General features: G+C 46.8%; 1 long non-coding RNA gene and 1 pseudogene across 1 annotated transcript in view; both read right to left on the bottom strand.

Moving 5' to 3' along the window:
* LOC127490573 (uncharacterized) overlaps positions 1–24,170 on the bottom strand; it is a 91,963-nt gene that overhangs the window by 36,809 nt on the left and 30,984 nt on the right. The window lies entirely within an intron of this gene.
* On the bottom strand, positions 22,168–24,140 carry LOC138850005 (thioredoxin-like protein 4A pseudogene; annotated as a pseudogene).

The following is a 24,170-nucleotide window of genomic DNA, read 5'->3' as shown; positions in this document are numbered from 1 at the left end:
TTGTTGAAGTCATTACTGCTGTTTGCTTGCTTTTGTCTCGAATGAGAGAAATACTGAAAAGCTATTTCTGCAAAGATGTCACAAGCAACCCCAACAGCTCAGGACAGATTTGTTCCTTTATTCATAAGGTAACAACTAGGATCTTGTGCCCCAGGGACATGGGGCATGTGACCAGTAAAAGCAAAAATCCAGCCGCACATCCTAAAACCCTTAATAATATGCAGCCAAAAGAGACTTACTAAAGTGATTTTTCCACTGAACAGAATTGCCGCCAAAAATATATTGCTTTTTCAAAGTTCTTAGCTCTCCATTCATTGACCCCTTACCAGTGGTTGGCACATCAGGTAAACAGGCACAGACACCAGAGATTTGCACTTTGGAGTCATAGACAATAAGATCTGATTGCCAATTCAGAGAAGTCACAGTGGCAGCTTCTGCCCCCTTCACAAACCACAGGTTGTCTCAGCAAAGCACAATGCTGCGATATATGTAACTCCCAATCAGCAAGTGCCTGCCTTTGGCCAAGTTTGAACATCCAGGTTCTCATTCAGCCTTCTGTTAGGGATAAAATTGTGTCGTCTGTCCCCAAAATGTATGTGTTGGAATCCTAACCCTCAGCACCCCAGGATGTGATTGTATGTGGAGATAAAGCCTTTAAAGAGATTATTGGGTTACAATGAGGTCGTATGGGCAGGCCTAATCCGATACAACTGAGGTTCTTCTAAGAAGAGATTAGGGCACACGGAGGGCAGTGTAAGGACAGGCAGGGAAGGTGGCCACCTGCAAGCCAAGCAGAGGCCTCTGAGAAACAACCTGCTGGTATCTTGATCATGGACTTGCAGCCTCCAGGACTCTGAGGAGCTAAGTTTCTGCTGTTTAAGCCATCGGTCTGGAACTTTGTTACAGCAGCTGGAGCAAACTAATACGTCTTTCCAACAGCCTGTGTACAGAATCTCCTCACTCCAGGAACAGGTGACATCCTGACAAAACCTTCCTAGATTGAAATTCTGCCTTTCACAACAAAAAGCCAGTCCCCAAAAAGACAAATACCATATGTTTCCCCTGATTTGTGGTGACTAATATACAGAATACACACACACACACACACACACACAAATATAACGTATATGAACAAAACTGACATTTTGAGATTTGATTATTGTTCATAGCCCTTGTCTATACACTTGAGGAACAGGGGTATTTCTGCTTACTACTTGCTGATTCCTTTATTTAGTGGAAGGCTAAGCTTATGATTATAAAGAAAATTGAAAGTATGCCATTGAAAAATTGAAAGGAAATAAAAAAGGAAAGAGGAGGGAGGGTAGGAGTATTGGGAGGGGAGGGTAGGATGTATCATTATGCTGTTAAATCTATATATGTGAAATACATGAAATTTGTCCCTTTATATACATTTTTTAAATTAATAAAATATTAAAAAAGAAAATATGGTAGGTGGAAAATGCGCTGACTGCACCTAACCCACCACACCTCCTATCTGAGCAGCGTATCACACTGTAGAGCATGGGTAGTGCCTCCAGTGACTACAGGGCTCACTGGAGCTGCACTCACTGCTGCAGCCCAGCATGGCCAGAGAGGATCAGACTGCGAAGCACCAGGTCACAAAGATCCACACGCAACAAAGTGTGGTGTCCCCTGAGTGCCCACTGCTTTTCCACCATCCTAAAGTTGAGAGATCATCATTTGAATCATTATGAGCCATGGACCATCTATACTAAGTATAGAAGAGAGGACACAATGGGAGCCCAGGGGTGAAAGCAGATCTTCTGACTTTGACTAAGTGGCCTTGGAAAGAAAGTGGCATTTCCCAGCCCCCTAAAAATGAGAATGGAAGAAAGCAAGCTTCCTTGCCCCACGAAGGGGCCCTTGAGCCTGCCACCCTTTGTAGCTCTGGCGAAGTTACCAGTGGGGGAGACCAGCAAGAGGTGGTCCTGGACCCAGCAAGGCCAGGCTGCATTTAGGCTGACCAGGCCAGCCACATGAGAGAAGCTCCCCTCCTGCCAGGCTGCTGGGGCAACTGGAAAGCTCACACTCTGAGCTGCTGGTGTGGATAAGGTGTCCCCTGTGGGTTCCACATGTCCAAAGCCAGATCATCCTCACCACAAGCAGTGAGTCTGGGACTTCAATTACTCCCATTTCATAGACGAGATGCTCAAAGTTCAGAGGTGAAGTTCAAGGTCACCAGACAGCCGGAACCCAAACAGGACCTAAAGAGCCTCAGTTGGCCAGGGCCCATGTGATTCCCAGGGCCTGAAACCACACCCAGAGGGCAGGGCGCCTGAGCAGAAGTTCCCGCTGGCAGCTTGATAGGAAAGAAGCCTGGGGCTGTTCCAACCTGATTGTCTGGTGGGGGCCCCCCTTATCTGATGTACCCCATTCCAGCACACCAGGGGATCCTCAAAATGTACATAATCCTGAGTCCCTTATATTCTACATGCTTTCCTCCACATTCACAAGCAAATTCAATGGCTTTTCCATTTTAACTGAGGACCTACACACAGTGACCCTGACTTCTGCAGCTTGAGATATGACAGCAAAACTAGAGCAAATTTCTTTTTTTTCTTCCCCACAATTTCGCAGGTAGAAGATTTGTCCTTACCACAGGTCTTAGAAACCTCAGCATAGGATTTTATTTCTTTCCTAATAAAGTCAAGACACATTTACTTTTCATTTAAATCAGGGATAGGGAATGCTAGCCCATAGGCCATATGAAGCCTATGAAACCATCTGGTCTGGCCCTACAGAGGCAACTGCAGATGGGGCTCAAAATTCAGTAAATCTCCAGCAGGCTAATTTTTAAGTGCATAATTTTGTATGGCTCACAAATGATGTTCTAAATATTTATTTTTTAAAGATTTATTTATTTATTTGAAAGAGTTTCACAGAGAGGAGAGGCAGAGAGAGAGAGAGAGAGAGAGAGAGAGGTCTTCCATCCGCTGGTTCACTCCCCAAATGGCTGCAACGGCTGGAGCTGTGCCAATCCGAAGCCAGGAGCGAGGAGCTTCTTCTGGGTCTCCCATGTGGGTGCAGGGGCCCAAGGACTTGGGCCACCTTCCACTGCCATCCCAGGCCATAGCAGAGAGCTGGATCAGAAGTAGGGCAGCCGGGACTTGAACTGGCACCCATATGGGTTGCCGGAACTACAGACAGCAGCTTTACCCACCATGCCACAGCACTGGCCCCATGTTCTAAATATTTAAGTGATCCTTGTCAGAAAAAAACAATTCCCCATCTCTTACTTAAAGGGAACACTTTACAGCTTCTTTTGGCATATCTGAATTGCCAACATCACTACTCTTACACTTTGGGGCCATTATTAAGTAAAATAGGAGTTACCTGAACACAAGCATAGTGATACTTCAACCATGGATCTAACAACCAAAACAGCTCCTAAGTGACTAACAGGTGGGTAGCATATACGGCATATACAACATGGATAAAAGGATGATTCGCCACCTGGGCAGGTCAAAACAGCACACAATTTAAAACGCATGAACTATTTATTTCCAGAGGGTGACTGAAGCTGTAGAAAGAGATACCTCAGATAAGGGTATATCAATTAGCCATTGAATGATCATCTAGTGTGGGGAGATGCTGTAAACTGGTCTTCACAGCTCCAGAAAGTCAATGAGGGACTAAGGCCAAGCTACACTTAGGGTTTCCCCTCCTCACCGGGCAGTAGTAACTGTAGTCATTTTTACACCAAATGCAATGGAATTTGCAGAAAGAAAAAGTTAAAGCTACCAGGAGCGCCACAACTTCCCAGGTGCTGGGAGTCTGTCTGGCACCTCATGGCCTGCCTATGAGGTAGAGAAGTGGTTTTCTCAGTGCGCACCCTTCTTTCCTCCTGTCTGCCTGTGAGGAGGAGGCTCAGTGGAGCAGAGGGCCTACTGCCAAGTCAGGTCTTCCTAAGGGCCCTCCACTGGGTTCCAAGGCCCCTCTGAGACCTCCCACACTCCCTTCACTGCTATTTTCTGTAAAACGCTTCCCAAATGCACCTCACGGTTCTCCCCACCTCAGGTGCTAGCTTTCACAGATCATGTCTACTACTTCTGTTTGCTTTGTTTGAGAACACCTTAAGTGCTTCTTAAATCTTCAGATTTTCAGAATCCTCAAAAACCAATTAAGTCTACTCAGGAAACAAATGCACACACACGCACGTGCACACACACATATGTATATATGGAAATATTTCCATGGAAGTTATCCTGAAGTTTGTAGAGGTTCACAGATCTCCAGAAATAAGGACACCTCTCAAAAACAAACAAACTTTCCTTTTATGTTTCTCTTTGCTTTCTTTTCATTTGAGAGACAGACAATGAAATGTACAGGCAGAGAGAACCCCATCTGCTGCTTCACTCCCTAAATTACTGCCCTGGCTGGGGCTAGGCAGACGTAAAGCCTGGAACTGGGAACCCAGTACAAGTCTTCCATGTGTGTGACAGAAGCCCACCTACTTGAGCTGTCATCACTGCCTCCCAGAGTCTGCATCAGCCGGAAGTTGGAATCAGGAGCCACAGCCAGGGATCAAATCCAGACACTCCAATGGAGGACACTGGCTTCTTGACCACTGGGCCAAATGCCTGTCCCTCCTGATTTTTTCTTTTGAATAAGCTACAAATGTCTATTCTGGGCCTCTTTTTTCCTCCACAGTTTTCCTCTCTCCAGTGCAAATGTTTGCCCTCCCTTGAACTAACTCAAGGATGGTCTCTGCCTTCGCTGGCTCCCCTGCTCGTATTTTCTCTACTGCTGCTGCAGGTTCCTCCTGATCATTCTAGCAGTCTTTGGCCTCATTCACTTCTCGAGGAAACTCTGTCTTCTCTATCTCACACACATGCAAACTGACCATCTATTTTCTCTAACTGTGACATTCTAAACTCCCTTATATATGAAGCTTAGAAATATGGAATGGAACACACACACACACACACACACAGAGATACAGCTGTGCTCTCATAGAGTTTACAGATGTGTGAGAAAGATTAACTCAGACAATTAGAGTCAAGAGCTGCACAACAACAATTGGTCAACTACAGACTTGCCACATAGGATTAAAATGGAGCTGGAACATTCCTATTGCCCAGTGATGGCATAGTCATTGTAACATTATAGCACAACACACTACACCTTTGTGGTGATACTGGCATAAACAAACCTAATATATATGCTGCCAGTCATGAGTGGCAGAAACCTAATTATTTGAGTCATCACTACTGTGCCTACAGTTCAGCACGTACGGTTATGTTCAGTAGATGACACTTGATAATGATCAACAGCTATGTTACTGTTTTACATACTTACTATATGACACAAAAAAAAGTTATTCTTTTGGAGGTTTCTCCTTTTACTTATAAAAAAAAGTTTACTGTAAAAAAGCAGCTCCTACACCTCATACTTACTGAATCTGTTGAGTACATGAAGGGGCCAATTATGAGGGCAGGTGTATGGCATAGGATCTAGGCCAATCCATGTTCCTCATTGGAGTGACTGGGTTTGATTCCCAGCCCTAACTTCCAACTCCACCTCTTGTTAATGCAGATCCTGGGAGGCAGCAGTGATGGCTCAAGTACTTGGGTCTCTTCCCCCAACATGGGAGACCTGGAGTGAGTTCCTGGTTCCTGGACTCTTGAGTTTTGGGCTTCTGGCCCTGGCTCAGCCCCAGCCAATGCAGGCATTTGGGGAGTGAACTTGCAGAAGAGAGTGCTTGCTCTCCCTCTCTCTCTTTGTCTCTCTTCCTCTTGAATAAATAAAAAAAGAGAAGAGGTCATGGTGAGTGATTAATCTACACCCCTAGGTTTGAGTAAGTGTGTTCTATGATGCTCACACATGATGAAATCACCTAATGACGCATTTCTCAGAACATGCCTCTGTAGTTCATTGACAGGTGACTGTGCTTTCAAATGGAACATGTTACCAACCAAAAGAGATATGTGGTGGTCTTTGGAAGAACACAGCAATGAAACCTAGAGCAAGGAGCAGAGTGGGCTCAGAGGATTCGAGGAGGTGAGAGAAGGCCACCGTGAGAGAATAGCTTCTCAGGCGAAACCTAAAGGAGTCAGTCAGGCCAAGCCGGGAAGGAGAACAAACTGGCAAAGCAGGGCATGTCGGATTCCCGCATTAGAACAGTAGAGAGCCTGCAGAGTCCGCTAAGGTAGAACTCAGGGCTCGAGTGATGATGGCCGACAAAAGGAAAGGACGTGGAAGACAGACAGTGACTCTCCTGGAAAGCCACAAACAGGACTTGAGATTGTAAACCAAGGGTAATAGAGCCTGGGTAAAGATCCATATGAGAGAGGAGCTGAGAGCGTTATTCTTAGGTTTTTTGTTTTTTGTTTTTTGTTTTTTGTTTTTTTAAGATTTTTTTATCTATTAGAGGGAGAGAGAGTTCTTCCACCTGCTGGTTCCTCCCCAAATGGCAGCAAGAGTAGGGCTGCAGCAGGCTGAACCCAGGAGGCAGGAACTCCATTCAGGTCTCCCATAGGGGTAACAGGAACTCAAATATTTGGGCCATCATTTTCTGCTTTCCAGGCTCATTCTCAGTGAACTGGATTGAAAGTGGAGAAGTTGAGATTCAACTGGCCCTCTGATAGGGGATACAGGCAGCAGCTTAACTCTGAACCACAATAGCTACTTGTAGCATTTTTTAAAACTTGTGAATATGCAATACATTCCCATCATTTTTTAAAAAGATATTTATTTATTATTTTAAAGTCAGAATTACAGAAAGGCAGAGGCAGAAAGGGAGAAACAGAGAGAGCTGTCTTCCATCTTCTGGCTCACTCGCCAAATGGCCGTGATGGCCAGGGCTGAGCCAGGCTGAAGCCAGGAACCAGGAACTTCTTCCAGGTCTCTCATGTGGGTGCAGGGACCCAAGTACCCAGGCCACACTCCCCTGCTGTCCTCAGAACATTAGCAGGGAGCTGGATCTGAAGTGGAGCAGCCAAAACTTGAGCCAGCACCCATATGGGATGCCAGCACTTCAGGCAGATGTTCTACCAATTATGCCACAGCACCAGCCCGCATTCCCATCTTTTAAAAAAAGAAAACAGTGAATATAAAGGCTCGTCAGTAAAATATCTCCCTGGGACTTGTTCTCCTCTCTCTTAAATAAATATTTCATAGTTTCCTACATGCTGTTCCTGACTTTCATTTTCCCATACAAGCACACGTAACTACAGACTCTTCTCTTTCTCCTTATATATTCAAAAAGTAGTATCCCATGCACAGTGTTCTATATCTTCAACTTAGGTTTATATTTTATTTGAAATCTAGAGTCACAGAAAAGGAGAAAGAGAGAGAGAGAGAGGGAGAGAGAGAGAGAGAGAGAGAGAATCTTCTATCCACTGATTCACTCCCCATATGGCCACAAGAGTTAGGGCTGGGCCAAACCAAAGCCAGGAGCCAGGAGCTCCATTTAGGTCTCCCACTTTGGTGGCAGGGGGCAGGGGACCAAGTACTTGGGCCTTCTTCCTGCTTTCCCAGGCAGATCATCAGGGAGCAGAGTAGCCTGGGACCCAAACTAGTGCTCCAACGTGGGATGCAGGCACCAAGGGTGGCAGCTTAACCCACTCTACAACAACTCGGGCCCTGTGCTGGTTTTCGGCTGCTTTGTTGGCAGCCTATAATGCTGACTTCTTCATTATTATTATTTACCTTTTCACAAATATAAGCCTCTGCTCCCTCCCAGATGGTAGACCTGGTGGGACAGAAACTGTCATATTCCATCTCACATAAGGTAGATATTAAGTTAAATGTCTGTTCATTGCAGTAGGTGATTTTTAAAAATCCTTTGTTGGATAAATCAGTTACAACTGAAAAGAACAAACACTTCATCTGGCCTAGTTTCACAAAATTTTTTACTTTTGATTATGTCGCTTTCCCAACATTCACAAAAGCAGACAGAATATACCATAAACCCTCCTTGAACTCATCCCTAACTTCAACCAGTGTCAACATTTTGACAAACAAGATGCTCATGTGTCCCCACCATTTTTTGACTTTGGGAAAAGAGAAGGCTGGGGATTTTAAAGCAAAGCCTAGATGAAGTCATGTCATTTCCTCTACAAATATCCTGGCATGCTCCTCTAACCTATAGACTGCTTCGATAACCTCAGAGTATGCCAAAGAAATTAATAGTTCTTTGGAATTAGCTAACGTCCAGTCCATATTCAGATTTCCCTGATGTCTTTATACAGCTGATTGGCTCAGGAAAGACAAACAATCCACAATGGTCATTGTATTTCTACTCTTAGTTCTTTTTGATTCCGTCATAGCTTCTTCATCTTCCCTCCATCTCTCTCCTTTTTTCTTTTAAGATTTTTATTTTAGAGATAGAATTACAGACAAAAAGGGAGAGACAGAGAGAAAGGTCTTCCATCTGCAGCTTCACTCCCCATACGGCTGCAACAACCAGGGCTGGGCAGATTTGAAGCCAGGAACCAGGAGCTTCTTACTGGTCTCCCACACTACTGCAGGGGCTTACGCATTTGGGCCATCTTCCAATGCTTTCCCAGTCCATAGCAGAGAGTTGTACTGGAAGAGGAGCAGCTCTTCCAGTTAGCCACTGCACTGGCCTCCCTCCATCTCTTTTATGTCACTGATTTGTTAGAGAAACCAGGCCATTTGTTCACTGCGCATTTGCTCACTTCCTTGCAGTATCAAGCCTGTATGTGTTTTCTGTTCTTATTTTCCTGGAAACTAGCAAGACTTGTGATTTGAAAAGCTCTTCTTAGCTGCTGCATGGAGAATGGGTGAGAGGTTGGGAGAGTAAGCAAGGCCACAGAGGGGTTGGTTACCCTGAGACCTCACATTGCAGCTCCCTGGACTGGAGCGATGGCACATAGCTTCAAGGGGTGCACAGGCAGCCGAATGAGCCAATTGCAAAAATATTTCAGGGAGCGATCGTTGCCATGGTGTAGTGGGTAAAGCCACCACCTGTGAGGTTGGCATTCCATATGGGCACTGGTTCAAGTCTTGGCTGCTCCTCTTCCAATCCAGCTCTCTGCTATGGCCTGGGAAAGCAGCAGATGATGGCCCAAGTGCTTGGGCCCCTGCACCCACATGGGAGACCCGGAAGAAGCTCCTGGCTCCTGGCTGCAGATGGGCTCAGCTCCTGTCATTGCGGCCATCTGGGGACTGAACCAGCAGATGGAAGACCTCTCTCTCTCTCTGCCTCTGCCTCTCTGTAACTCTGCCTTTCAAATAAATAAATAAGTCTTTGAAAAAAATAGTTCAGGGAGAGGATCAACAAGCCCTGTTGACTAACTGGAAAAGAGTGTGCTTCTCAACGCTCTGTTAAGAATCTGAGCCTCAGTGTGAAACAAACCAAAAGAAAGCTGCTCTCCCTTGGAAAAACACACACATGTTTACTGACATTCTTATTGCAATTATCATTTATGGCAATTTTAAAGGCATGCAAACTTGTAGTATTATTGTTGGTGTTAAATTTTATTGCTGTGACTTTAAAACATAAACAAAAATAATTCCTTAAGTAGTTGGAAATTGTCATGACACTCTGGGGGATAGATTTTACTGCTATGCATACTGTAAAGCACAAAGATAATAAATTTAAATTGCAGTATTAGTATTGGGAATAAATTTTATTGCTCTGGCTAGAACACAAAGAAGCAGGATTCATAACTCTCTTGTTCTCTTCTCCTGGCCGTGCATTCACCTATAAAGGCGCTGGGTCTAGTGTGTGGGGCAGATGCAAGGTCACTGGTATCACACATCCAGGGGCAGGCTGAGGAGAAGCAGAGGTGGATATGGGCACCCAGCATTGAGCAGGGGTCCCCTGAGTTGCTAAGAACCCCAGGGATGTCTCTGCATCCCCAGTCCATAAACCTGCTGCTCTGCCCGGTCCTGTTTTGTAAAACAAGCACTGCATGACTTGGGATTTGGTACTGGATGTGCAACCCTTGTGCACATCCTCTGCTGCTCATTCTGTTTCCGGCTCAGGGAAGGGACCCTCCACACACCCCGCCAGACCCTTGGAGGTTGCTCTTGAATCTCATCCCCACCCCATCACCACTGTCTGAAGCTCTACCGCCCACCAGCCCTGCGGAAGCTGCTGTCCCCAGAACTCTCAAATGATTGCCCTCTGCCCAGCCCATTTCCAGCTGCCACCACCTCTCACTGACACTTTCATTGCAGCCTCTTTGCTCCACACTGATCATCATAGCAGTGACCAGTGATTGAGAATGAATAAGACACTGAGGACTGAGCAAAGTACCTGACACTGGAGCCTCACTGCCATCCTAGGATCCGGAGGGAGCAGTGATCTCCCTTTTCCAAAAAAAGAAAGAAAATCAGAAAACTGAGGCTCAGAGGCTAAGCAGTAAAAGAGAAAACATTTTTAAAAATGACCAGGCACAACAGGAGCCTAGCCTTAGATCCTTTCCTATTCTTTAATGATTCCATGCTGTGTTTCCTTCTACTCCTCCTTTCTTCCATCCATTCTTCTCTCCCTCTTCCTTCGCTCCATCCGTCCTTCCTTCCACAAACGAACTCCTTTCCTGGAACACGAAAGCTCTGCCAAGTACTCAGACCCAGCCATTACCACAGCCCAAGTAGCCATGGCTTTCACTAATACAGGAACTGTACATTCTTAAAATGCCCATTTGCTCTTGTTATTTCTCTTATTTAGCACATGGAGGTCCCTTCCCTGAGCCAGACACAGAGCAGCAGAGGATGTGTTTCCCTTTTGTCATCTGACACCTTCAAAAAAGTTTGTGGAGGCTAGCGCTGTGGCATAGCAGGTTAAGTCGCCGCCTACTGTGCAGGCGACTCCTATGTGTGCTGGTTGGAGTCCCGGCTTCTTCAGCTTCTCCGTTTCCAATCCAGCTCCCTGCTAATGCACCTGGGAAAGCAGCAGAGGACAGCCCAAGTCCTTGGGCCCCTGCACTCAGGTGGAAGACCCAGATGAAGCTCCTGGCTCCTGGCTTTAGCATGGCCCAGCTCTGGCTGTTGTGTTTTGCATTCATTTAGGGAGTGAATCAGATGTTGGAAGATCCCCCCCTCCCCACACACACACACACTCTGCCTTTCAAATAAATAAATTTTTTTTAAAAAAAAGTTTGTGAAAAATTGGAATTAAAATATAAGCTTGTTTCAACACAAAATTTTTAAATCCATGTATTGTTTTGTTTATATTAAGTTTTTCCTATGAGCTTTTTGAAGACCTGCCAGTAGGCATGGATTTAAGAATTTTTGCGCTAAAATAAACTCACCTTTTAACTCCATTTTCCATGAACTTTATTAAATTTTCCTCATGCGGTGTTGCAGATCGGATCTGCGATTACTCAGCTGTTTGCTTTGTAACACCAACACCATATCACCTATCAACTCACGGTGTGGTATAATTGATGGAGAACACGCACTTGCTTTCAGTGCCTGAAAAATACCTCGCTAGCAACCACACAAATAAACACTGGGGGTAATGTTTACCGTGCCACAGCCAACTTGGAATGCTTCAAATAGTTAAAAGAAATTAGAAGGTTTGCTAACCTTGAATCCTCCCAAACCTCAGAGCTGGCCTAACTTCTGTGAGCTTTTTGTTTGAGGAAAAACTCCTAAAATCTCCAGCTATGTGGAGCTCTTTTCTTTACAAATGATCCCCCACTGAGGTCATAAACTGCCAGAGTCATAGCGTATAGAATTCCAGAATATGGAAAGTGGGAGAAGCTGACATGAACCAGGCCTCTGACCCCGGCCACTCGTGGCTGGTTCCTGCCTCTGTTTCTGTTTCCGTAGAAACAACCATTTAATGGACAACAGCAAGTTCAAGATTCTTTCACTTTGTTTTCCTGTCTCCTTCCTCGGAGATAACCACTCAAGGTTTCGCTAGAGAAAAACGGGCCTGTGGTTGAAATCCGGAATGTTTCCGAAGCTAGACATTCTCCACGTAGACACAGCACCGCAGCTCTACCCACACACAGGCCTGCTCCCCCGGAGGCTGTCGGTCCTTATCTGGGCCGAGGCCTTCACAACCTCCGGATCAACAATCGCCTTCCAAGTCACTTACAGCAGTTGGATCACCTCCATGACTGCACGCCTTGCCGGGTATTCACGGCAGACCCTATCAAACTGAGATGAATGCGTTCCATAATGCCTGTTTTTATTACATTAGTCTGGGAAGATGGAATCAAAAGGACTACTTTCAACAAAAATGTCCTGTGTCGACAGTTCAATACTCTTTCTACAGGCCTTGCCGATTGCCCTCATTGTGCGCTGGATAAAGGCTAAACGTGCAGCTACCTGCTAGCTTGACAAGGCCGCTCTCTCACCAGCAGGTTGCTGGGCTTTTTTTTTTTTTTTTTTTTTTTTTTCACAGCAGCTCTCTAATTCCACCAAACCCACCGGATTAACAAAAACCTGAAAGTAAAACAGCACAAAATGCTGTCCCTGCATGAGCTACTATTATACTTCACAACCTACAATTACAAGGGTTCGATCTCACTGCCCCCAAACATTATTTCATTAATTCAAGCCATTTCAGAACTGGTAAATATTTTCTCTTCTTGGGTTTTCTATTACTATTCTTTTTGGCAGCAGAGAATGATGAAGTAGGCAGAGGCAAACTTGAAAGATTGTGGTGTGGAGCCAACTACAGTCAAAGTTGACAAGGAAGGGAGGAGCTGGCACGGGGAGGGGGACCAGAAGAGAGACAGTCACTTGGGCGGGGGTGGGGAGGAGGTACGGAGAATGAAGAAAAGGAGAAAAACACCAAACAGAGAGCACCCAACGGCAATCCAGGTGACACACTAGGGGTGGTAGATGGAGATGCTCTACTGTCTGCGGCTGGCCCTGGTTAGCCCTAAAGGTCTGCCCAGCTCATCTGAATGCCATGGACATCAGGCATGGCAGGGCTAGGGACTCCTCGTCGATCTAAAGCCAAGAAGTTGAGACGTCCTTGGTCTCCAAGTCAAACCCTTTTAAGCAAGTTCCTTTCTGACACAACCCTTGGACCTGAAAATCAGAAGCACAATTTATAGTTAATTGACTTTGTAAGAGAATAAAATAGACTAACATTCTATTTTTGAAAAGATTTGTGTGTGTGTGTGTGTGTGTGTATTTAAAAGGTGGAGTAACAGAAAGAGAGAGACAGAGAGACAGCATCCATTCACTGGTTCATTGCCCAAATGGCCACAAGGGTTAGGGATGGGCCAGGCCTAAGCCAGGAGCCTGCAGCTCCACCCAGGTCTCCCACACGGGTTCCGGGGGCCAAGCACCTGGTTCATCTTCTGCAGCCCTCCCAGGCACATTAGCATGGAGCTGGATCAGAAGCAGAAGAGCCAGGACTAGAATCAGCACTCTGATATGGGATGCCAGCATTGCAGCTTTAGCTGCTGCACCCAGTGCTGTCCTGGAGGCTGACATTCTTAGTTGATCCCAAATCTCCCCTTTGAAAAACAGCTTTGTGAGTTGGTTAAGAGGATTTGGGGGAGGATGAGGAGCTTGGATGAACATGTGTGTGTTGGTCGGAAGCTTTGTGTCAGGAGAAGAGGAGCAGACAAGCACCAAAAAATACCTCGGTCACTGATTCATCCTGGAGACAGCGTAGGGGCATAGAAGAGAGATTTTTGGAAGGAGACAGCCCTGGATTCCAGGAGCTCAGCCACTTCCTGGCTGTGACCAGGGCAAGTGATTGGATTTCTCAAGCCACCCTTTCCTCATCTGTAAAACGGAACTAAAGGCCGGCAACGTGGCTCACTAGGCTAATCCTCTGCCTTGCGGCGCCGGCACATCGGGTTCTAGTCCCGGTCGGGGCGCCGGATTCTGTCCCGGTTGCCCCTCTTCCAGGCCAGCTCTCTGTTGTGGCCAGGGAGTGCAGTGGAGGATGGCCCAAGTGCTTGGGCCCTGCACCCGCATGGGAGACCAGGAGAAGTACCTGGCTCCTGCATTCGGATCAGCGCGGTGCGCCAGCCGCGGCGGCCATTGGAGGGTGAACCAACGGCAAAAAGGAAGACCTTTCTCTCTGTCTCTCTCTCTCTCACTGTCCACTCTGCCTGTCAAAAAACAAAAACAAACAAACAAACAAAAAAACAGAACTAAAAATGACGCCCACCTCTGAGTGCACCTGTGCAAAATTAATGCAACGATCCAGGTAAAGAGCTTAGCACATAGCTGGCCATGAACTTGACCTCAAAAGAAGGTTACATAGTTTTATCTGAAGCCTTTTATAAATGATACGAATAGAGCTGGACCTTATGACTCTGTGAGCAAAAGGGGACTAAATTTAATTTGGTGATTTTGACTCTCATTAGCAAATACTGGGACAAGAAGCTTCATGTTGCAGGGCTAAGGATGGTAGATTGGGAAGATGTCCTAGGTAGAAAGGGGTTCACCCAGTGAGGATGTGGAAGGGTATACGAGGGTGGGGGACAGGAAGTGCTTGGGAGGGGGAGATCAGGGTACAGGGCAGGCTGGGTCTACAGCCAAAGGAACCCAGCTGGACTGCAGTTAAGGTGGACGTTTTCCTTTCCAGAAAGACAAAATGTTCCTCCTGGAAAACATCACGTGCTAAATCTCCCCAGAGAGGAGTGTCGAGATGTGTTCTACCAAGAGACATGACCTGCTCCCAGGATCTCCTGGGCCTCTGGTTATTGTGTGGCTTAGATGATTGGCTACAGCCTATGGGGCGTTGTGCTATTGTGGATTTCACGCTGTTTGCACAATTGCATAACACTGGAAAAGGTGCTGTTTCCTTCTTCCGTGGCACCCCAACACCCTCCATTCCTAGGGCTGGTACTCAGCTCACAGATGCCACAATCGTCAGCCCCCCTCCCTTCTCACTGCCTCCTACCGCTCCCATTGCTCCTCAGAGGCATTCCACACAGGACTCCTGGCTGGTTAATGGGCCAGCTCAGAGGGACAGTGCACGCCTCCACGGCAGCAAAGGCTTTTGTAAGTGCTGGCTTCCTGGTTCCTGGTCCTCCCTGGCTGCCAGGAGAGGAAACCAGCTGCATCCCGGAAAACAATTCCACTCCTCCAACAACGTAGTGCCCGGACCAGTCATAATGAGTCTGGTTCAAATGTTGGCACACACACAACACATTAATTAAAATAATGTGCATGATAAATAATGTTGGGACCCAAAGCACAGGACTCCTCTAAAAGCACGGTCCGTAATTGTGTGAGCACCACTAGCACACACTCGGAATCCCAGTGATGCTTACGTGACAAAATTAGTCAACAGGCGGTGACCTTGAGAGGTCATCCTGTGCAAGCTGCCTCCTGCTTATGGACTGAACGATAGCTGAACAATCGTGGAAGAGGAATATCCATCCTAAATTTTCAAGCCCTAAGGGAAGAAATTCCTTCAGAGACCCCAATAATTTGATTTCATAATAATTATTTGAGTACCAGTCGCTCTGTTTAGCCCTGGAGATAAGGGTTTGGGATAGGGGAGGGGGCCTAGGTTCATGTTTTCAAGAAGTTCCTGTCCCAGACAGGAAGTCCTTTTTATTTATTTATTTATTTGTTTATTTGCCAGACAGTTAGACAGTGAGAGAGAGAGACAGAGAGAAAGGTTTTCCTTCCAATGGTTCACCCCCCAAATGGCCGCTACAGCCAGCGCGATGGGCCGATCCAAAGCCAGGAGCCAGGTGCTTCCTCCTGGTCTCCCATGCGTGTGCAGGGGCCCAAATACTTGGGCCATCCTTCACTGCACTCCCGGGCCACAGCAGAGAGCTGGCCTGGAAGAGGAGCAACCGGGACTAGAACCCGGTGCCCACATGGGATGCCAGCACCGCAGGTGGAGGATTAACCAAGTCAGCCATGGCCCCAGTCCCGGAAGTCCTTCTTTAGACCTTCCCTGAGTTTTTCACGCTGCTGCTAAAAGCCCATTGCACTTGTTTAGTGCTGAGCTGGGGACCTCAAGAGATTCCAGTTCCAGTGTTTGGAGAGCATTTATTAGGTACCCAGGGTCGGGGAAGAGGGCTGACAGCAGGCAGGGGTCGCTGGAAAGGAACTACTGTTCACCACTGAGCTCCTGGCCTGAGGATGCCCACCCATTCCCACAGAGCATGGCAACTGTGTGCCCCAGCTTCTCTAGACCTTTTAAATTACCACCAAATTTGACATCGATTGGTTCAGTTAGTACAGAAACCTAACCGGGGAAGGGAGAGACCCCATTATCGTGATTCCAAAATCATTTTCCATTTGCGGCTCCGTCAACGTTTCAGCATCTCGTTAAGTGGATTTAATTTCATTCCCTCAACAGTAACCCCTGTACCACACCAGTGACCACAACTTTGGTGCCCCAGCTCCTAAATTCTATTAGTGTTCAGAAAGCCTCTCGGTTTCCACATAATGTTCAATCAGTGCAGAGAAATTAATTAAATTAAAATTATTTTTATTGTGATTTAATTAGGTTGATTTAATTACTTTGTTCAGTGACTGAGCATTCTGTTGTTACGGCCAGACCCCCGCTCTCATTCGTGGCATGAATGTTCTCATAGAATTACTCATTCTCTCTGTTCAGCCATTGGAGCGGGCTGGCGGAGTTCGCCAGAAACTCACGATTTATCACAATCAGCATCATCACAAATTATAGGAAGCATCCAGCAATATGATAACTTCTAAATGAAGTGTCTGAAAGCAGGTCACACCACCAGCCTCGGCTGTTAATCCGTCATATTTCATAGTCAAGCTGACACCCCATCCAATTTGCTGTGCCTGCCTTATCGCGCCTTGCCTCTCTGAGTGCCCGTGTGAGGGACCTCGCTTTTGCACAGGCTGCCGCCCTTACAGAAGCCCTGCTGACCCCCGGCCTCCCTGAAGACCCCACGCTACCTTGGCTGTAGGCCTGCAAGCTGCTGCTCCTTCATCCTTGCCCCCTCCCCATAAGCCGGGGGTCTTGTGTCTGGGGGTCATGAACTAGAATTCATCCTTCCAGGCCCTGGGAGGCAGCAGGTGATGCCCCAAGCAATAGAGTCCCTGCCACTCATCTGGGAGACCTGGACTGGCTTCCCCGTTCCTGGCTTCAGCCTGGCCCACCCTGGCCATTGTGGGCTTTTACGAGGTGAACAGTGAACCCTAACGGATCACACTCCCTCTCAGTGCTACTTAGAAACAACTGGAGGCAAGAGACTCCCTTAGCATGTGACACAGACCTCCACTCTTTCCCACAAGCAAATTCCAGCGTTCAGTGAGTGGATGCAAGCATGCCCTAGCAGCCTATTTTGAAGCCACTGTTGTCTTTCTAAAAGAAAATCATCTTTAACTTGCTTGTGTTTGAAATGCATCATCTTGATTAAGGTGCTCAAAGCCGCACAGCTGCGTTTTCTGACATTCTAGCAACTGTATTTCCCTAGATGTGGCTTGCTGCATAAACCTATATGTTTCTCTGTATGACTTAAGACCATTTTTGCAAGGTGGGATGGCAGGCTTGGCCAGACTGCCCAACAACAGAGGCCCCGTGTTAGTTTCCTGCAACTGTTGTAACAAATGACCATGCCCTTGGTGGCTTCAGCAGAAATGTATTCTCTCACAGTTCTGGAGCCAGAAGTTCAGCATCCATGTCATGTCACTGGGCTGAAATCAAGGGGTCCCCAGGGCCGTCCTCCCCTTGGAGACTCTAGAGAAAAAGCCACTCCTGCCTCTTCCAGTTCCATTCTTTTGCTTTTAACCCCATTCCTCCAAATTGCTGCTTCAGTCTTCACCCCCTCCTCCTCTTCTGTGGGTGTCATCTCCCCCAGCTTCTCTCTTACCAGGTTGCTTATAAGATGTCTGTAACTTATTCACTTTGCAAAGACCCTTTTTTTTTCTTAAATACGATGACGTTGACAGTTCGCAGGGATTGGCACCTGATGTCTGTGGCTAACGTTCTGCCCACTAGAGTGCTTGTGTTTCATTCTTTCCTGACCAGAAAATGCCAGCCTCGAATCTTAGGACATAAAGAGCATAAAATGATTTCAAAGATGTGATAGAACAGATGCCAAATTAAAATAGATGTCCATGCCAAACTCCATTCAAACACAGATTCTCCTTGCCTTGTGTCTTGATAAACCCATCATAACTTGAAAATAGCTTATGTTAAAAGTATATTAAACCCACTTTTAAAAAAATATTTATTTATTTTATTTGAGAGGCAGAGTTACAGACAGAGAGAGGGAAAGACAGAGTGTGTGTGTGTGAGAGAGAGAAAGAGAGAGAGAGGTCTTCTACCAGCTGGTTCACTTCCCAAATGGCTACAACTACCAGAGCTGGGCAGATCCAAAGCTAGGAGCCAGGAGCTTCTTCCAGGTCTCCCATGGGGGTGCAGGGGCCCAAGGACTTGGGCCATCTTCTACTGCTTTCCCAGGCCATAGCAGAGAGCTGGATCGGAAGTGGAGCAGCCAGGACTTGAATTAGCATCCAACAGGGGATGCAGACACTGCAGGCAGAGGCTTAACCTACTATGCCACAGTGCCAGCCCCACATCTAATCCACTTAATCCACTGCACATTAGTGCTCAGCAGCATAATGCACTGTGGAGCAGGAGTTGTCCTCTTAGGACAGTGGGGTGGACTGGGAGCTGCACTCCACACCACCACCCAGTATCGCAAAAGAGGATCAGACCTCAGAGCACCAGCCAAAAGTGCCAAGTCCAAAAGCGAACACCTTGAAGTTTCTACTGAATGAGCACAACTTCTACACAATCCTAAAGTCAAAAAATCATAAATCAAGCCATCTGTAATTAGTTAAGAGGCAACGTGATATTGAAAGAAAAGACCTGCACCCAGGTCTAGGGGAGGAAACAGGCCTGTTCCTTCACCTACGCATGAAGAGTACACGCTTTGCAAACCTGGCCACTAGCTGTAGTGCAGTTCCTGGACTGGAAGGCTTCCAGGGCTCAGGTCATTAGTTCTGCCCACTCCAACCCCCTCTCTCATCCTTCCCCGAGGGAGCTGGATTGATATCTTCTGCAAAGCGATGAGTGAGGCATTCATACTGCCAACCAGAAGTAGAAAAGGGCAGGGACTGTATCTTTTCAACTGAACAGAACAAGAAGTAAAAGTTAACTTTGGGGGCCAGTGTTGTGGTACAGTGAGTTAAGGCATCATCTGCAATGCTGGCATCCCCTGCTTCCTGGCTGCTCCACTTCCCATCCAAATCCTTGCTAATGCACCCAGGGAAGCAGAGGAAGATGGTGCAAGTGCCACCCTGTGGGAGATCCAGATGAAGTTCCAAGATCCTGGCTTCAGCCTCACCCAGCCCCAGCCCCAGCCCCAGTTGTTGTGGGGATTTGGGGATTTGGGGAGTGAACCAGGAGAGGAAAGATTCTCTTTCTCTCTGTCTCTGTCTCTCTCTGTCTCTGTCTCTCTTTCTCTCTCTCTCTCTGTAACTCTGCCATTCAAATCAATAAATAATTTTTAAAAAAGGAGTTGACTTCTATATGAGATATTCAGGTTATTGATTAGAACTACAACTTTACATCAAGGTGCACAGACCAGAGTTCATTTCCAAAAGAAACTCAACACCTATCTCTTCAAATAGGCCATTTGACTTTCATGTAAATAAAAAAATGTATTGTCTCTTGGAGTCAGCATTGTGACACAGCCTGTGACACCGGCATCCCATATGGGTACCAGTTCCTGTCCCGGCTACTCCACTTCCGATCCAGCTCCCTGATAATAGTCTGGGAAAAGTAGCAGAAGATGGCCCAAGTGCTTGGGCTCCTGTCACCCACATGGGAGATTAGGATGAAGCTCTTGGCTCCTGGCTTTGGCTTGGCCCAGCCCTGGCCATTGTTGCCATCTGGGGAGTGAACCAGCAGATGGAAGATGCCTCTCTCTCTGTGTGTGTGTAACTGAGTTCATAGAAGATAGAATGAAGAGGTAAGTTCATGAAAAATGTATTATCTCAAAAATGAAAGGAAGGAAGGAAGGAAAGAAGGAAAGAAGGAAGGAAGGAAGGACGGAAGGAAGGGGGGGGAGAGAGAGAGAAGGGAAGGGAAGTATCATCATAGTCCCAGAATTTTATCCATGAGCTACATTAAATCTATTCTCTTTATATTCACATCACAATAAAAATTTTAAAAAGAAAGAAAAATGGGCCAAAGCAGAACAGCCTGATAGCTTTGGTCTAGAATCAGATTTGGCTTCTTATCCCAGCCATGTGATTTTGTTCACAAAACCCCAGATTTTTGGAGCACTGTTTTCCTCACCTGCTAAGTGGGCCTCCTACAGGCAGGACTGGCTCTCATTTGCCTATGTGCAGGTTCAAGCACATTGCTTGGCACACAAAGGGCCTCCCTGCAGGTCAACCTTCCCCGACCCGCAGACTTCCATCAGGCCTGGGAGCGAGCTCCTGGAGAGAAGTCCGCCACACTCTACGCAGGCAGAAGGAATCTGCACTGCTGCAGAAGCGGTTTCTCTTGTACTAAGTCATTTCTCCAGGTCCCTCCCAGCCACATGAAACATCCATCACGTTTAAGGTTAACCTTGCTGGAAATGAGTTAGAAAGAGGTCTCAGCTTTGCATGCTCTTCTGCTCAGAGGCCGTGCCCTACCAAGGGAACTGTGTGCAAACCTTGGTGCTCCTTGGGCGAGAAGGGACATTGAGATCACCTAATGCAACATTTCTGGGGTGTGTAGATGGCTTGTTGGAATGTGTACCCCAAGGGCTCATGCTTTGGGAGCTTGGCTCCAAGGGGGCAATGTTGAGAGGGACTGGACCTTTAAGAGGTGGAGTCTAGTTGAAGGGTCTCAGTTCACTGGGGGCACTGACTGAGGAGCCTTTGGGAGGAGACTTTTCAAAGTGCCTCGGGTACTTTGAAAAACAGATTAATACTAATATCCCTCCTTAATAGAGAAGAAAACAGAGTTGTCTGATATCACGTGGCTTGCAGGCAACTGGAACCCACTCCAACTGGCTTTTAGTCCAATGCTTCCCCATTCTATTATCTAAGCTCGTTCTTTTTTTAAAAAAAAAAATTATTTATTTTACTTGAAAGTCACAGTTACACAGAGAGAGGAGAGGCAGAAAAAGAGAGAGAGGTCTTCCATCTACTGGTTCACTCCCCAGATGGTTGCAACGGCCGGAGCTGCGCAGAGCCAAAGCCAGGAGCCAGGAGCTTCTTCCAGGTCTCCCATGTAGGTGCAGGGGCCCAAGGACTTGGGCCATCTTCTACTGCTTTCCCAGGCCATAGCAGAGAGTTGTATAGGAAGTGGAGCAGCCGGGACTTGAACCAGCGCCTATATGGGTTGCCGGCACTGCAGGTGGTGGCTTTACCCGCTATGCCACAGCACCGGCCCCTAAGCACGTTCTTTAACCCAAGGTCTGTACTTGGCTTTGTGAAGCTGGCTCAGTGCACTGCCTCAGTTTACCAAAGTCTAGACTATCACGTGGGCTGAGCTGTGGGACTCTGCACATAAAGAGTTGTCAGAGGGGACTCTAAGACTGCCTCTGGCCTCTGAGGATTCTGAGGAGCCGTCAGCTGTGGATCTTATTGCGGATCTCTTGTGTGGAGAAGCGCTTCTCTCTAGTTGCTTTCAGATTTCTTCTTATCTGGGTCTCAATCATCTGGTGATAATATATCTCCGTGTGGACCTCCTTGAAGTCATTCTCGACGTGTCTACTCGTGTGTTTCCTCAGATTCAGGAGTTTTCTTAAAATATTTTCTTCAAATATTTTCTTCCCCTCTGTGACTTCTGTAATATGTATATTAGTTTGTTCAGTGGTATCTCATACTTCCCTCTTGCTATTTTCATTTCTGTCCTTCTTTTCTGTTCCTCAGACTGGATGATTTCAATGTTTTGTGTGTGTGTGTGTGTGTGTGTGTGTGTTTACATACATAATTTTTTTTTTTTTATTTTTTTTTGGACAGGCAGAGTGGACAGTGAGAGAGAGAGAGACAGAGAGAAAGGTCTTCCTTTGCCGTTGGTTCACCCTCCAATGGCCGCCGCGGCCAGCGAGCTGCGGCCGGCGCACCGCGCTGATCCGGTGGCAGGAGCCAGGAGCCAGGTGCTTTTCCTGGTCTCCCATGGGGTGCAGGGCCCAAGCACCTGGGCCATCCTCCACTGCACTCCCTGGCCACAGCAGAGGGCTGGCCTGGAAGAGGGGCAACCGGGACAGAATCCGGCACCCCGACCGGGACTAGAACCCGGTGTGCCGGCGCCGCTAGGCGGAGGATTAGCCTAGTGAGCCGCGGCGCCGGCCCTACATACATAATTTTTTATAATTGGCATTTTCTGTAAACTTTTTTCTATTTATTAGAAAGGCAGAATTAGAAAGAAAAAGAGAGAGAGAGAAGAGGCAGAGACAGAGACAGAGAGAGAACTCTTCCATCCACTAGTTCACTCTACAAATGGCTGCAATGGCAGGAGCTGGGCTGATCCAAAGCCAGGAGTCAGGAGCTTCTTCCAGTTCTCCCATGTGGGTGCAGAGGCTCAAGCACTTGGGCCATCCTCCACTGTTTTTTTCAGGAACAATAGCAGGGAGCTGGGTTGGAAGTGGAACAGCTAGGACTTGAACCAGCTCCCATATAGGATGCCAGTGGTGCAGGTGGTGGCTTTACTAGCTATGCCACAGCGCCATCCCTAATTTCAATGGTCTTAATCATCAAGTTCATTGATCTTATCTTTTCCATGGTCAAATCTGCCATTAAACCCATCCAGTGAATTTTTCATTTCAGTTCTCCCACTTTTCCTTGTACCTGTTTGCTTCCTTTCCCCAACTGCTCTCCTCCACTTCGAGTTCCTGTATTTTTTTCCACTGGCTGGGCTGGAGAACCACATTGCAAAGACATCTCTGGCCTGCATTCTTCATGTAGTTTTCCAAAGGCTCGTAACAGTCTGAACTATTTCCACATGAAAACTCCCACAGCATCAACCGACAAGACAAGACTGTAGAGAGGAGAAGAGGAGACCGGTTCCTCAACACTGGTATTTAATGGAGTAGTCCTTGAGAAACACGCCCGGGCCCTTGCAGGCACTGCAATACGTCGTCTCTATGATGCGCATTGTCTCCTGCTTGTCCATGGCCCAGGCGATCTTGTTGTTATTGCCACTGTGCAAGTTGACCACGATGTGTCTGTTCTTAAAGAAAAACATGACAGCCCACAAGTCGTACATCTCTTATATCTTGTTGAAGTCAGGCACGTCTGTGATGCCCACAAGATAAATAACTGCAAAATTTAAGATCTGTTTCTTAGCTAAGAGCATCTTGCTGAGCTCTGCTTAGCCGTGGACATCCAAGGGCCCCCACGTCTCCAGCCACACTAGCCGCAGATGAAGGCAACAGGACATGACCCCACCTGATGTTAGTGATGTTGGTGCCATCACTTTCTCTGCTGTGCAGTGCAGGGCCTCGTCCTTTCTCATACAGTTAGGGTTCCAATCTGAAGCAAATGATGGTGACCTGGTCCTCCTCTGAGAGGATGGTTTGGTCTACCTGCCAGTCCCTGTGCAGGTGCGGGAGCATGTGTGACGTGGTGGGCCCCGCAATACCTGCTGGCTGCACCATGGCCTCCCATGTGATCTGTTTGCTTCCTTTTTATACTTTCAGTCTCTTTGCTGATACTCCCAGTTTGCTCCTACATTACATTCCTGATTTCCTTCAGTGCTTTGTTCATGGTTTCTTCTAGCTCATATTTAAGGCAGCCTATGTAACATCTCTAATTCCAGTGTCTGAGATTTCTCAAGGATTATCTGTGTCAAAATATTTTCCCCTGTGAATCGGCCATATTTCCTGGTTCTTTGCATATTTTGTATTTTTGTTGTTGTTGAGAACTGAACATTTTGAGTAGTAAGTATGTCATTATGGTAACTACAGAGATCTAATTCTGTCACACCTCAGGTATTGCCAAATTTTGCTCATTGAGGGCTCGAACCATCTGTTTGTCACTTTTCCAAACTATTTTTGTAACATGTGTATTCTTTGTTTTATGTGGCCACTCAAGTTTCTGTTGTGTTACCTCTGTGGTCAGCCACTGACCTGACAAAGATTCCCATAAATGTCTGCCTTCCCGAGGGCATGGGGAAAAAATGAGAAAAAAAGGTACTGTTTTTGTTGCAAAGTTCTTGTTTTCCTAAACACGAAAAAAGCATTTTACTGATGTGGGTTCTTGACTTTTTTCTTTTCTTAAAAAAAATTATTTATTTATTTATTTGGGGACTGGTGCTGTGGTGCAGCAAGTAAAGTCACTGCCTGCAGCCCCGACATCTCATA

The sequence above is a fragment of the Oryctolagus cuniculus genome, chromosome 6 (assembly GCF_964237555.1).
Source record: "Oryctolagus cuniculus chromosome 6, mOryCun1.1, whole genome shotgun sequence".
NCBI lineage: Eukaryota > Metazoa > Chordata > Mammalia > Lagomorpha > Leporidae > Oryctolagus > Oryctolagus cuniculus.
The sequence above is the reverse complement of the archived record's forward strand: the minus strand, read 5'-3'. Positions and strand labels throughout refer to the sequence as shown.